General features: G+C 42.1%; 1 pseudogene across 1 annotated transcript; it reads left to right on the top strand.

Annotated features, from left to right (window-relative positions):
- The first annotated feature begins 4,789 nt into the window (after window positions 1-4,789).
- LOC111657093 (neurogenic differentiation factor 2 pseudogene) lies at window positions 4,790-8,426 on the top strand (annotated as a pseudogene). The gene is made up of 2 exons (XR_015437437.1): window positions 4,790-5,041; window positions 6,966-8,426. The product of XR_015437437.1 is annotated as a neurogenic differentiation factor 2 pseudogene (transcript).
- Window positions 8,427-11,823: the final 3,397 nt, after the last annotated feature.

The following is an 11,823-nucleotide window of genomic DNA, read 5'->3' as shown; positions in this document are numbered from 1 at the left end:
TGGCTGTTTCTGATCTTCTTGGCACAAACGGAGATTGTATTTCAATATAGATGCAGCATTTAAGGGAGATGGGAAAATAGCAGACCCAATTTCCATTTCTGACAGTGGACCACTTTGCAATTGCAAGGTACTATACATGCACACGTGTTCATTTGTGCTCTTGTCTTGTTATGAGGGGCTGATAGATTGGTGCAGACAACAGGACCTCTCACTCCTCTGGTTGATTTTAAAACATCTAGATCCACTTTTATCAACAAATCATCTTGAAGTCCCTTTATTCTTGAAACAGCGTTGATGTGTGTGTTTGCTTTAGTCTAGAGTCAAAGATTTTATCTGCTCATTCCCCAGTGGCAACCTAGGCTATCTGATATATAGTAAAAGAGGTGGTCAGTTGGGAAATTCATTGCCATGGAAACAGTTTCTCTTCACAGAGTTGAGTGTTGGCAGAGCAGCGAGCGCGGTGTGTATGCCTGTGTTGGTGTGTGCTTGAGAGTAAGTTTGAGAACAGAGGAGAGGCAGTTTGGGTACGAGTGTGCAAACGACTATGCAAATGTATAACCAAAACATACAGGGAGCAGGAAGAGAAGAAGAGATTCATTTCGCTTTACATTTTGGTGACAATAATGCATTGGATTGACAGTACAGACTTCCATATGAATCCACACCCAACTTTTAGCACATTATGTCAGTATCAGACAATGTGGTGGAGGTTATGGTATGGTAAGGTAAGGTAAGGTAAGGTAAGGTAAGGTAAGGTAAGGTAAGGTAAGGTAAGGTAAGGTATGGTATGGTATGATAAGGTCAGGTAAGGTCAGGTAAGGTCAGGTAAGGTAAGATAAGGTAAGGTAAGGTATGATAAGGTAAGGTAAGGTAAGGTATGGCACACTTAATCGTTCCACAGGGGAAACTTGCCAACAACGTCACAATGCACATGTGCACAAGTACATAAATCATACATGCAAACCTCTACAAAACGTGCCCAGGATCACATGTTGAATGTGAGACAGGGTGACAAAAAGAGGGATTAGATATTATAAAACCAGGCACAATAATAAATTGTGACAGAGGACAATAGTTCTCTAATAAAACCAGATATAAACACAAGAATAAAATCCATAGTGCACTGTGGATTCAAAATCCATGGATAAGCACAGATTTCTCATGTAAGGACTGAAGATAGAGATGTTCTTTTGTCCCTATGATTTTCATGCTGCTGTCTGGATGAGACGTGGGAGCTTGCACTGTAACTGTGTTGCCAGGTGACCCGCCATATCAAATTACACTCTGTGGAATCGTTTGATAAAACAGAAACATAAGTTACATAGTTATATCAAATCTGGGCCTTCTCAAGAAGCACATCATCTGTTGTTGACCAAAACAAAGGTTTTCAAAAAATGGACATGCCATGTGAACGAACTATTGATATTATTATTGATTTATGGGAACATTATGAACGAGTCCTGGACTGTGATCGCAGATTGACCATGGATCAAATATCATCCCCTCAATTTTCTTCAAGGTCACAACAAGGTGGTGAGCGTCACACCACTCCTCAAATCGTCTCATTTCTGAGTGGTGGAATGATGTCTCTGGGTCCCTGTGTAGTAAGCTGAGAATGGCAGTGTCATCTGAGAATTAAGATAATGAAAGAATTTACATACATCTGTTTCAATTTGTCCTGTAATAAATGAGGCTGAAGAGTATTAAAAGCTGAACTAAACTCAAGAAAGAGTCAACGTGGAGGGAGAGAGGGTGGAGAGATGACACAAGGACATAGAGAGGAAGGGGAGAGAAACTTAACAGGCGAGAAGTCTGAATGTGAGGAGAGAGAAGGACTTTTGGGAGTTTCACACCTTCGTACCACACTAACCGTTCATGTTCCTGGTGGCTCGGTAATTGCTCAGCTCTCATGCAGTTCGATCAGACATGTAGCAGACCATCCTGTAACCAGGGGCTCCCGCGTTTTGATCCCAGTTCCCGCGAGCCCACTGGTACGCCCTGTGCCGAAGTGAACTTGAGAAAGGCTCTGGATCTCCGCCAGCTCAAGGGAGAGTTGCTGCTGACAGCAAACTCAGACCTGCTGGGAGAGGTCTTCAGAGGAAAAAGTAAAACTTCCACCTTGGAAATTTAAACACAAGCCATCTGTGGCTCGGTTCACTTTCACTTCAACTGTTGACCTTGAAAAACGAACATATGGGCTTCTCGTGAGCATTTTGCAACACCGTGCATCGAGGTGTGATATAGGACTTCTAATGTTGAAAACAGAAGATGCATTTTCAATGAAAGGGAGAGAAGGTTTATGTGAATGCAAATACACAACAACACCTGGTACAATCAATCACTCAGATAGCATCTAAATGCACAGAGCGGCAGAGAAATAATCTACAGGATTATAGTGTTAAAACCACAAAAGATGAATGTGTCTTATGCATTAGCGTTTCTATCAATAATGCAGTCGGCCACAGTGTGATTGTTCATACGACCACAGGGGGGCGCCAACCTACTTGCAACATTCCCTCATGACCAAATACTTGTATTTAACAGAGACAGGCATCGATACGTTCACTGAAAATGTTCATGATCAAATCGGAATATTCTGGGTGATAATATTTCGTTAACACATTTTATTTATTTTTCCAAAAATTTCAAACAACATATTTGATATTGAGTAAAAGTATGAAAACTTCATGTAATTAATAAAAAATAAATAAATTTTAAAAAAAAACTCCGCCATGCAGAACAAAGTTAAACATGCTGGAATAAAAATTGTGCATCTGATGAAGACAGGTGTAACTATTCAAATAACAATATCAGGCCTCGGCGTGTATTTGGAAGATGGACACATTTCCACATTTTTTTTGTCACACTGTAATTACTAGAAAGTGAGTATACAATGAAATCCTCACTCCACGTCCTGTAGCAGGGATAACCACTTAACTTTTCTTTTTCTTTTCTTTTTTTCTCTCAGCCATGCACCAGCTTGTGTTGACCAGTAGATGTCACCCACACGTCGCCTGAGAAAGCACATGGACCGGCTGCTCCTGTGAACTCAACCATGCAGTTGTCTGACAATGTGTAGAGAATTGCTTTTACTTATAAAATGCCAAGACTTAAATGTAATGAGATAAAGTTTAAGTTTCACCCTTGTTTGTAACCTCAAAACTCCTCCTGACATTTACCGTTTAAATAAAAAAAACAACTAAAAGCCAACATGAATGAAACAAAACAACAAACCAGATATCTCTAGGTTTTAATTGTCACCAAAACAGTGTCAATTTGTCCACTATTGATTGACACTAAGCTGTGGAAGGAATTGCATTATGGTTTGTATCATAAAACACGATGATGAAAACCTAAAAATTATAGAAAAAAATCATCATAATTAAACTGTTGTTTTATTGGGAAACATCTTCACTTCTTTATTTGTCAAACGTGAATTTGATGTGTATAATTGTAGTGATGACGAGTAAGAGGTTGCGTTTACGTCTGTATTGTCATTATACCACTTGGGAAATCCACATGACCTTTGGAGATAAAGGTCATTAATACAACATCTGAAATGTAGCCTATGTTATTTGAGAATGATAAAGGATGGCAGTATTGTTGACTAAAGGCTGATTTACAATGGACAAAAAGATTGTGTTGTTAACTCATTTTGACCACTCTTTACATCTACGTCTATGCCCATGTCCCTGGGACACCGTGTTGGGGCGTGACCTTGGCTTTAGGTCTTCATCGGAGGATGGGAGTGAGCAGCCATGACCAGAAACACTGCCATTCGCTTCTCAATTCAAGCATTTTTTGGTTGTTTCACTGATAACAGAGAAACTGTGTGGGGACAGTGTCCAGTAAACTGTAGCCTGGTGGTAATGACAAGTCTGCTCCCTCTTCCCCTCGGTCTCTTTCACTCTTATTCCTCCCTCTCTTTCTCTCTCTTCCTCTCTCTTGTCTTGCCCCATCTTCTGGCCCCTCTCTGCAATCTGTGCCTCAGCCACCTTTGGCACCAGCCCGCCCACAGGCACCTGTGCCAAGCCTGGCAACCCAAACCAAGACGCTCTGCTTAGCTCAGTTCAAATGACTCGTTTAGGCAATTGCACCCTGACTCTGATCTTTATGGCGGGTCCCTTATTTATCCCAGGCCTTTGTGTGGACCCGGTAGTGTTAACTGTCTATTTCTTGTTGTTGTAAACTTGGCCTTTCCTTATGATATTTCTATAGGGATTTACAGTGTTTAGCTGATCCTTTTAGACTATTTATCACTAAAACATTTAATTAATTTTCCCATAGGGCTTATGTGGATTATTTGTAGCTTTATGAATCAGTTTTTTTTTCTTATCCAACAAAATCATTAGCCTATAAGTAATCCTATAACAATCCTGTTGGAGGATTCTCGTTTTGCTGTCGCCTAAAATTTGAATGATATCACTGTAAATGTATTATTATGGGATTATTATAATTATTTCTCATAAGGGGATTGTTTTCCTAAACCTTCTATATGAGATTAACCCCGTTTTTTTTTTTTCCTCCCAAAGATGGAGGCTAACAGAAGCGGTTTGAATCCAGTGCGTTTGGTGTGCCCGTGGTTTTTTTTGTCTGTGCCATTCACTCCTTATTCCATTTTCTCTTTCAGCTCAGTGACAGATGGCGAGTCCCTCTCCCCCAGGGGAAGCCAGTCTCTGTGAATGCGGCCGCATGTCAATCACCGGCTCTCATGTGATGGCTCTTGCCAATGACGTGCCAGCCATATGGGCCTGGCATCAGAGCTGGTATGTAACCCATCCAGTCCTGCCTCTGACGTGCCACACGGCTCCCTCCACGCGTTTGGGCTGGGGATAGCAACAGCAGCAGCAGCAGCGGCAGCAGCGGCAGCAGCAGCAGAGACAGAGCAGGGTGGCAGGAGAGGAGAGAGAGGTGTGAGAGCACAACTAACAGAGCCTCGCCTGCACAAGCATCCGTGCAGGGCGTGTGGATGTGATGCCCACCCGGAGAGAGATGGTGTAAACAAACCCGCTTCGCCCCTTCACTGAGCTCCACCACGGAGGTAGGATATGCACATTTCCAAGACAATTTCTTAGAATATCAGATATAGATCTAGATTTGCTTTTCGTCTTTGTGTTGTGCGATGAAGAGGGAAATTAGTGTTTTAGGAACAGACAGGGATAATCTTATGCGTTAAACCATGTGTTAGAATAAGGGACTATTTCTCTTCGCGGGCGACGTGAATAGAGAGGTTTTTAATGTCCTCTCCAGGATCTTTATCGCTGGTTTTAATCGAAAATATTGATCCACCTACGTTTAATTTGATAGATTTCGTTTCAATAACCTAAATCCATAAACACATATTCATCTTTATAAGAGAAATAAAGGCTACTCTGGCACTTTTTACTGTCATTTCCACTGTGTTATCTTAGAAAAACGAGAACCGCAGAGTTTATTTTGTTATGTTTTATTTGCGTGTGTGTGTGTGTGTGTGTGTGTGTGTGTTAGCACGACGCGCTTCAGAGCACCGAGGGGGTAGAATTCTCCGTAGAGATACACAGGCTAATTGACAAGGTATTGGTTGGCATTAATTACATTGTGCTTACAAGATTAGAAAAAAAAAATCCGTCGTTGGCCTCCACGCGCACAGCTGAGCTCATAATACTGGGGAAATATGATGGGATTATACCTTTTAAATTAAAATAGTTTATTTAGTCGGTATTATTGGTCAACATGACTCTGTGAATCTATCACAGTAAATAAGCTTTATTACAGTGTTAGAAAATATGATGTTAGAACGTGGCCTCGTGCCTGAGCTTTGATTAACCTAAGACCTGCATTTTTTTTTTAAATCAAGGAAAAGAAAGACGTCTATGAAATTAAAAAGATCTAAAATACTCCATCTCCACTGTCTCTCAGACTTGACTAAAGTTCAGCCAAAAAAAAAAAAAAAACGCGTCAGATAACGTTTGGTCAGTGGCCTACGTGAACTTGAGTGGTGTCCAAAATTAGCCTCGTGCACCTGCAGAGGCTCTGGTCCTAAAGGCACATTTCAATATCGTTATTACCACTTCGCTTTCTGAAATATCTCGGACGATTCACACAGAATGAAGTGCATTTTTAATTACAGAAATCTTCTCAAGTGTGGTTTGGGGGTGAAAACCTGTTAATTCAGAGACATAGAGGTGTTTGGGATCCTGTACTCCAGTGTGCAGCCTGACTGTGCTGGAATTCCTCCAGGTTGGTTAATTTATAGGACGGAGGAGGGACCGCACCCTTAATGCGTCCCTGGGGTGGGGGGGTGGGGGTTGGGACACAGCACCGCTCCCAGTGCCGGACTGCTGGAGGGGACAGACCGACGCACATGTGGAGGCCGAGGCGGTGGCCCAGACTGTTGCTGCCTGCCATTAAAAAAGATCCGATTTTACTACAGGAAATTTTAAAACAACATGCACTCTTTTATGAATCTTTCTTATATGTCGGATAATTAAAAAGATACAAGATTTATACGTTTAAAGGCCCAATTTTATGAAGCAAGTTCTGTTGAATCCCATATGAATTAACCGGATCAATATCAGATTAAACATGGAAACTGTGGTTTCAATATTTCCTCTTAAGGCGACAAAATGTTTCCTATATTCAACCAGTCGTTGCCCGGATGTTGGACCAGCCTTATCCCCTCAAAGATGAGAGAAAGATCGATTATAACTGTCTTATGCAAATGGCACAGAGATATTAAAGCAGGATATAACCTGTAATAGAAAAGTGTTATAATATAGAGATGAAATTCTGTCTAAAGAAGTCTTGGCCTTCAATGATATGATAGAAGCGTTAACGGAATAATAGTGTATTTTCCTCTGGGTAGCCTAGGGCCTTCTGGGATCTCCCTGAGGCAGGTTCTCTTGCTTTACAGTGCACCTATGGGTGCGTAAGCAGCAGCAGAGGACGCAGTACGGTTCAGCTGAAGTGTTGCTTGTCTCTTGCAGGTTGCTTGCCACAATGTTGAGCCGTCTGTTCAGCGAGGTGCTGCCGGACGTCCAGAGGCTCGCGGCTGATTGGGTGGAGGACAATGAGAGCGAGGACTGCAAGGCCAAGGACGATGAGCACGAGCCCTGTGACCTCGAGGATGACGATCTGGACGACGCGCAGGAAGGCAGCAGCCGAGCTGAGTCTGAGTTGGCCGGCGACGACGATGAGGATGATGAGGCCGAGGAGGAAGAGTGTGGAGACGAGAGCAGTGGAGACAAACCCAAGAAGCGCGGCCCAAAGAAACGCAAGATGACGCCGGCGCGCGCGGAGCGCTCCAAGGTGCGTCGACTGAAGGCGAACGCGCGGGAGCGCACGCGCATGCACGACTTGAATTCTGCGCTGGACAATCTGCGCAAAGTGGTGCCATGCTACTCCAAAACCCAAAAGCTGTCAAAGATCGAGACTCTGAGGCTGGCCAAGAATTATATATTGGCTCTTGGGGAGATTTTACGCAACGGGAAACGTCCAGATGTGGTGACCTACGTGCAGATGTTGTGTAAGGGCCTGTCACAGCCCACGACTAACCTGGTGGCAGGCTGCCTGCAGCTCAACACAAGGAACTTCCTGACTGAACCGTGTTCAGACGGAGCCCGCTTCCACATGCCCAGCTCTCCTTTCTCCGTCCACCCCTACTCCTACCGCTGTTCCCGCCTCTCCAGTCCGCATTACCAGCCCGGAACCGGTGCACTCAACTTGCGGGGCCCTGCATATGGTTCTGGGTACGAGGCCGGGGGGGTGTACCCGCCGGGGGGGACGTCTCCCGACTACAACAGCCCGGACTATGAAGGCCAGCACAGCCCACCCGTCTGCCTGAACGGCGGACTGTCTGGGAGACAGCAGGAGTCCTCTGAGACAGACAGGAACTATCACTACTCTATGCATTACTCCGGACTGACCACATCTCGACCCGGCCACAGCCTACCGTTTGGGCCCTCGGGTGCGCGCAGTGGTGGTTCGCACTCGGAAAACATTCCACCTTTCCACGACGTGCATTTGCACCACGACAGGGCTCCTCCATATGAGGATCTCAATGCTTTTTTCCACAACTGAGCCCTTGTACTGGCCCAGTCAGGCTTACTGACCTTATACTGACAATCCTATAACGTGTAATATTGTTTGGAAAACAAGAGGAGTCTCTGAAAGGATGAGAGATGGAAGTGATGGAAAGAGTCCTCTGATTACCTTCTGTATTCTACTGATGTCATCCCTATACTGTTGTACATCCTATCACAGTGTGTCCACTATTATCCTGTATGCAGAACGAGTGCAATTGACATAAACGATGTATAGGCCCACGAGAAACATGTTATGACCCGAACAACAGAAATAAAAAAAAATGTTTTATAATTGTCTGAAATGATCGAACAAATCTTCTTGTGAGCATCAAGGGGAACACTGACTCTGGCTGGGTGGATAAAGCAGAGGCTCTAATGTTTCCGGGAAATAATCTTAGATTGAAAAGTATTTAAAAATATAAAAATAAAAGCCTTCAAAAATAAATAAAAAAAATAAAAACCTCGTCTGAAATAATATCATCGCAAATCTTTTGCTGCTTGTCAGCGATCTAATTTTTTTAAAGACACAGGCACTTCAAACATATTTTAATCTAGTTGTCTTATTTTAATTATCTATTTATTTTTTGTTTATTTAAATGAAACATGAAAAGCGCTTTTCAGATGGTTGTATCCTAGAGTAGTTGTCGACTGTATATGCAGCCTGAATATAACAGATGACATGAATGTTTTTGAAGTTTTTCTGGTAAAACTATTTTAATTCTACTGAAAATAGAAAAAAATCTTTAGAAATGAGCAATTTATAAGCTTGGATAAACTATAGAAACAAAACATGACAGGAGGCACACACAAAACACTGTATAGCTTTTTTTTTTTTTTTTTTTTTAATTTTTTATGGATTTAGCTTATGAATAAGTTTCTGGGCCTGTTGCATCTAAAATAGCTGAAGAACAAGCAATATAAAAGACTGATAGCAAAACAGAAATCTTAAGTGCTTTAGGCCTAATTAGATTAATAACCACTGGAAATTAAATTAGACAAAATGCCTGTACTTTGATAATTCAACTAAACCCTGGATATAGCCTAGCTGGATATCGGGCAGTTAAGGTATAGAAATCAAACAAACACGTTAAAGAAATTGATAGAATTGAAAACTAAAAATACATCAACTTTGAATCAAATGTGGGGGAAGAATCAGACTCTATTTTTAGACCAAAATTCTCACGTTTTACTTTAATGTCATCCTCTAGCTCGGACATTGATGCAGCTCTGGACTATGAAGTGGCCTTGATGCTGCTTCCTTACAGCTCTCCTTGGTTTAAATGACTGAGTTAGTGAGATTGAGATGCTGTGCATATTATTCATCTGGACCTGATCTGGAAAACTGTTGGTTATTTACAGCAACAAGCGAGAATAAATAGGCCTGCTCTATAAAAACCTGCAAAGTAAAGCTTATATATTCATGTAAAGTAATGTTATTTGTAATGTGAACTGCCATTAATTAGGCTAATTGAGCTATTTTTATGTTTATTTTTCTCGTTTTAACACAACACGGGCTCAACGAAACGAATGTAGCAGTTACTGACCAGCACAGGAAACCATTTTAAGCTAGAATGAGCTCTCTGAAACCAACAGGGGCTTAAACCTCTTTCAAAAGCAATAAGACACTTTACCATGTGTTTTTGACTCTGAGCTTCAGATACACACACGATACGCTAGATAGTGAGCAAAAGGCCGCAGTCACCCAGAGCCATGAGACAGACAAAGTGCCAACACTTGATATACTATACAAATAAAGTGCAGTTTTAGATGAGAGTGTGTGTCTCCAGCACAGTGAAGGTGGAGCTGAGCGTGGTCACAGCAGGTGAGTTAAATAATACAAAAAAAAAAATCACATAATTCCACAAGAATACATTAAAATAGGATATTTATTAACTTTTTTTGTTTTTTGTCCTATCAAATTTTTTTTACAGCTCTGTTTCAAAACCCTCTTTTCACTGCAGCGACAATAACCTGAAAATATGAAACACAGGCTGCTCAAAAAGGCAAGAAAGGCATGTTTCTAGTATTTACAGTGACTGTCTGATCATTTGAGTTTATGTAGGCTAGGTCACATTTCTCAAATCAATAGTGGAGCTCAGTACCATCTTTGGACCACTGCCCTGGGTCCCATATGTTGTTGCAGACATCCAGGGGAAATCAGCACCGGGCACTGCAGGGTGGAAACTATCCCATCCAACGCTGACCCATGCAGGAGAAAACAGAGCAGGAGAGTTGTCAGCAAATTCTTACATGAAAAGATAAAGATATCCCCTTTATAATTTAGAATATATATATAAATTTTTTTTTTACGTTTTTAATTCGATTTCATTTTTGCCAAAAAGGCCCATCTGACTCATCCCATCAGTGGAAGAGCTGCAGGTGCAAAATCAGGTGAATCAATGGCCCGTTGGTTTGAAATGAAGAAGCCCAGGGATGGCATCATGGACACACACACACGGACACACACACACACACACACAGACATGTGCACATACAAACACACTCACACCTCTCACCACAGATGATAAATTCGAAAGGCTGATGTAATGATTGGAAAGGCTGCCATTTTTTATAATCACCAAAGACAAACAAACACAAAGCTGCTTTTTATATAGGACCCATTTTCTTTTTTTTTCCTGAAAGACTCTTCTCAAATAAGGGGTTTACTTTTCTGTAGCATTGACAGCATCTTTCATCATTTCATATTAAAAGATTCACAGAGCCCACACATTTTTTTTTTGTTGTTGTTAAAACCGCCCCCCCTCTGTTATAGGTGGATAAATGCAAAGAGAAAATTAAGTTAGTGCGCTTTAAAAAATAATCTTGAATAGATGTTATACCCCAATTTAAAAATAATTAATAATTTAGAGACCATTACTAATCTCTTTCTACTGTAAACACAATTGTATGAGCCTCTAATACAACACTTTGGTTCAGTAAAATTGAAGTCTTGTCCAAGATTTGACATTTCCCTCACAGGTGGACAGATTTTACTTGGAAAAAAAAAAAAAAAAAAGATTGTCAGTAATCGGAAACGAAAAATCCTCAAACACTTGTATGAGTGGTCGAATGGCTAAAAGCGAGCCTGTGTTTTGTATAGAACAGACTAATCTATAAATAAAAACTATATTATTCCTAAGACTGAGAACAGTCTTCCGGGTGGGGATTAGTCTACTTTAGTCTCCTGTCCCGGGTGAAGGGCAGGCCTCGGAGGGCAAGGTGAGAGACACATTTCTGATTTTATTTTCGGCTCTAACCTCTCACTTAGCCTGTGGAGTTTTTAGTGAGGAGGGGTGGCGGCTGGCAGAGGATTTGATGGCGCAGCGCGGTGCCAAGTCGCTAAATGTCTGAGCACCAGTAACGCCAGAGACCAGTAAAGCCCACCATCACCAACCCCGGTGCCAGCTGCGCCACGTGGCAGCCAGGCGGCCCCTGCCAAAGTGGCCCTTGTGGGAGGGACCCAGTATTTCTTTCCTAATTCACTCAGCATCTGTTCATTATTCTCCGCCGGTAAAGGAGGCTGAGTGTCCACGCGCGCGGCCCCGAACAAAAAGAGACACGTTCGCGCGGTCAAGCACTTGTGCAGGGGACTGCAGAGAAACCGACGCATTGAACTAATCGGACATTTCCACAGGGTTAAAGAGGGGCTTTTAAAATGCTGTAGTAGCTCCTGCAGCAGCCTTTCAAACAGTGTGACTTTTAACCGGTAAAATTCACCTTCACGCTTCACTTGGAAAAATCTGTTTTAAACAAACATCTA

This window comes from Seriola lalandi, unplaced genomic scaffold, assembly GCF_002814215.2.
Source record: "Seriola lalandi dorsalis isolate HSWRI2012SDOR001 ecotype SW California unplaced genomic scaffold, Sedor1 jcf7180002054383, whole genome shotgun sequence".
In the NCBI taxonomy this organism is placed as follows: Eukaryota; Metazoa; Chordata; class Actinopteri; order Carangiformes; family Carangidae; genus Seriola; species Seriola lalandi.
Note: the sequence above shows the minus strand (reverse complement) of the source record. Positions and strands in the feature narration are given on the sequence as shown.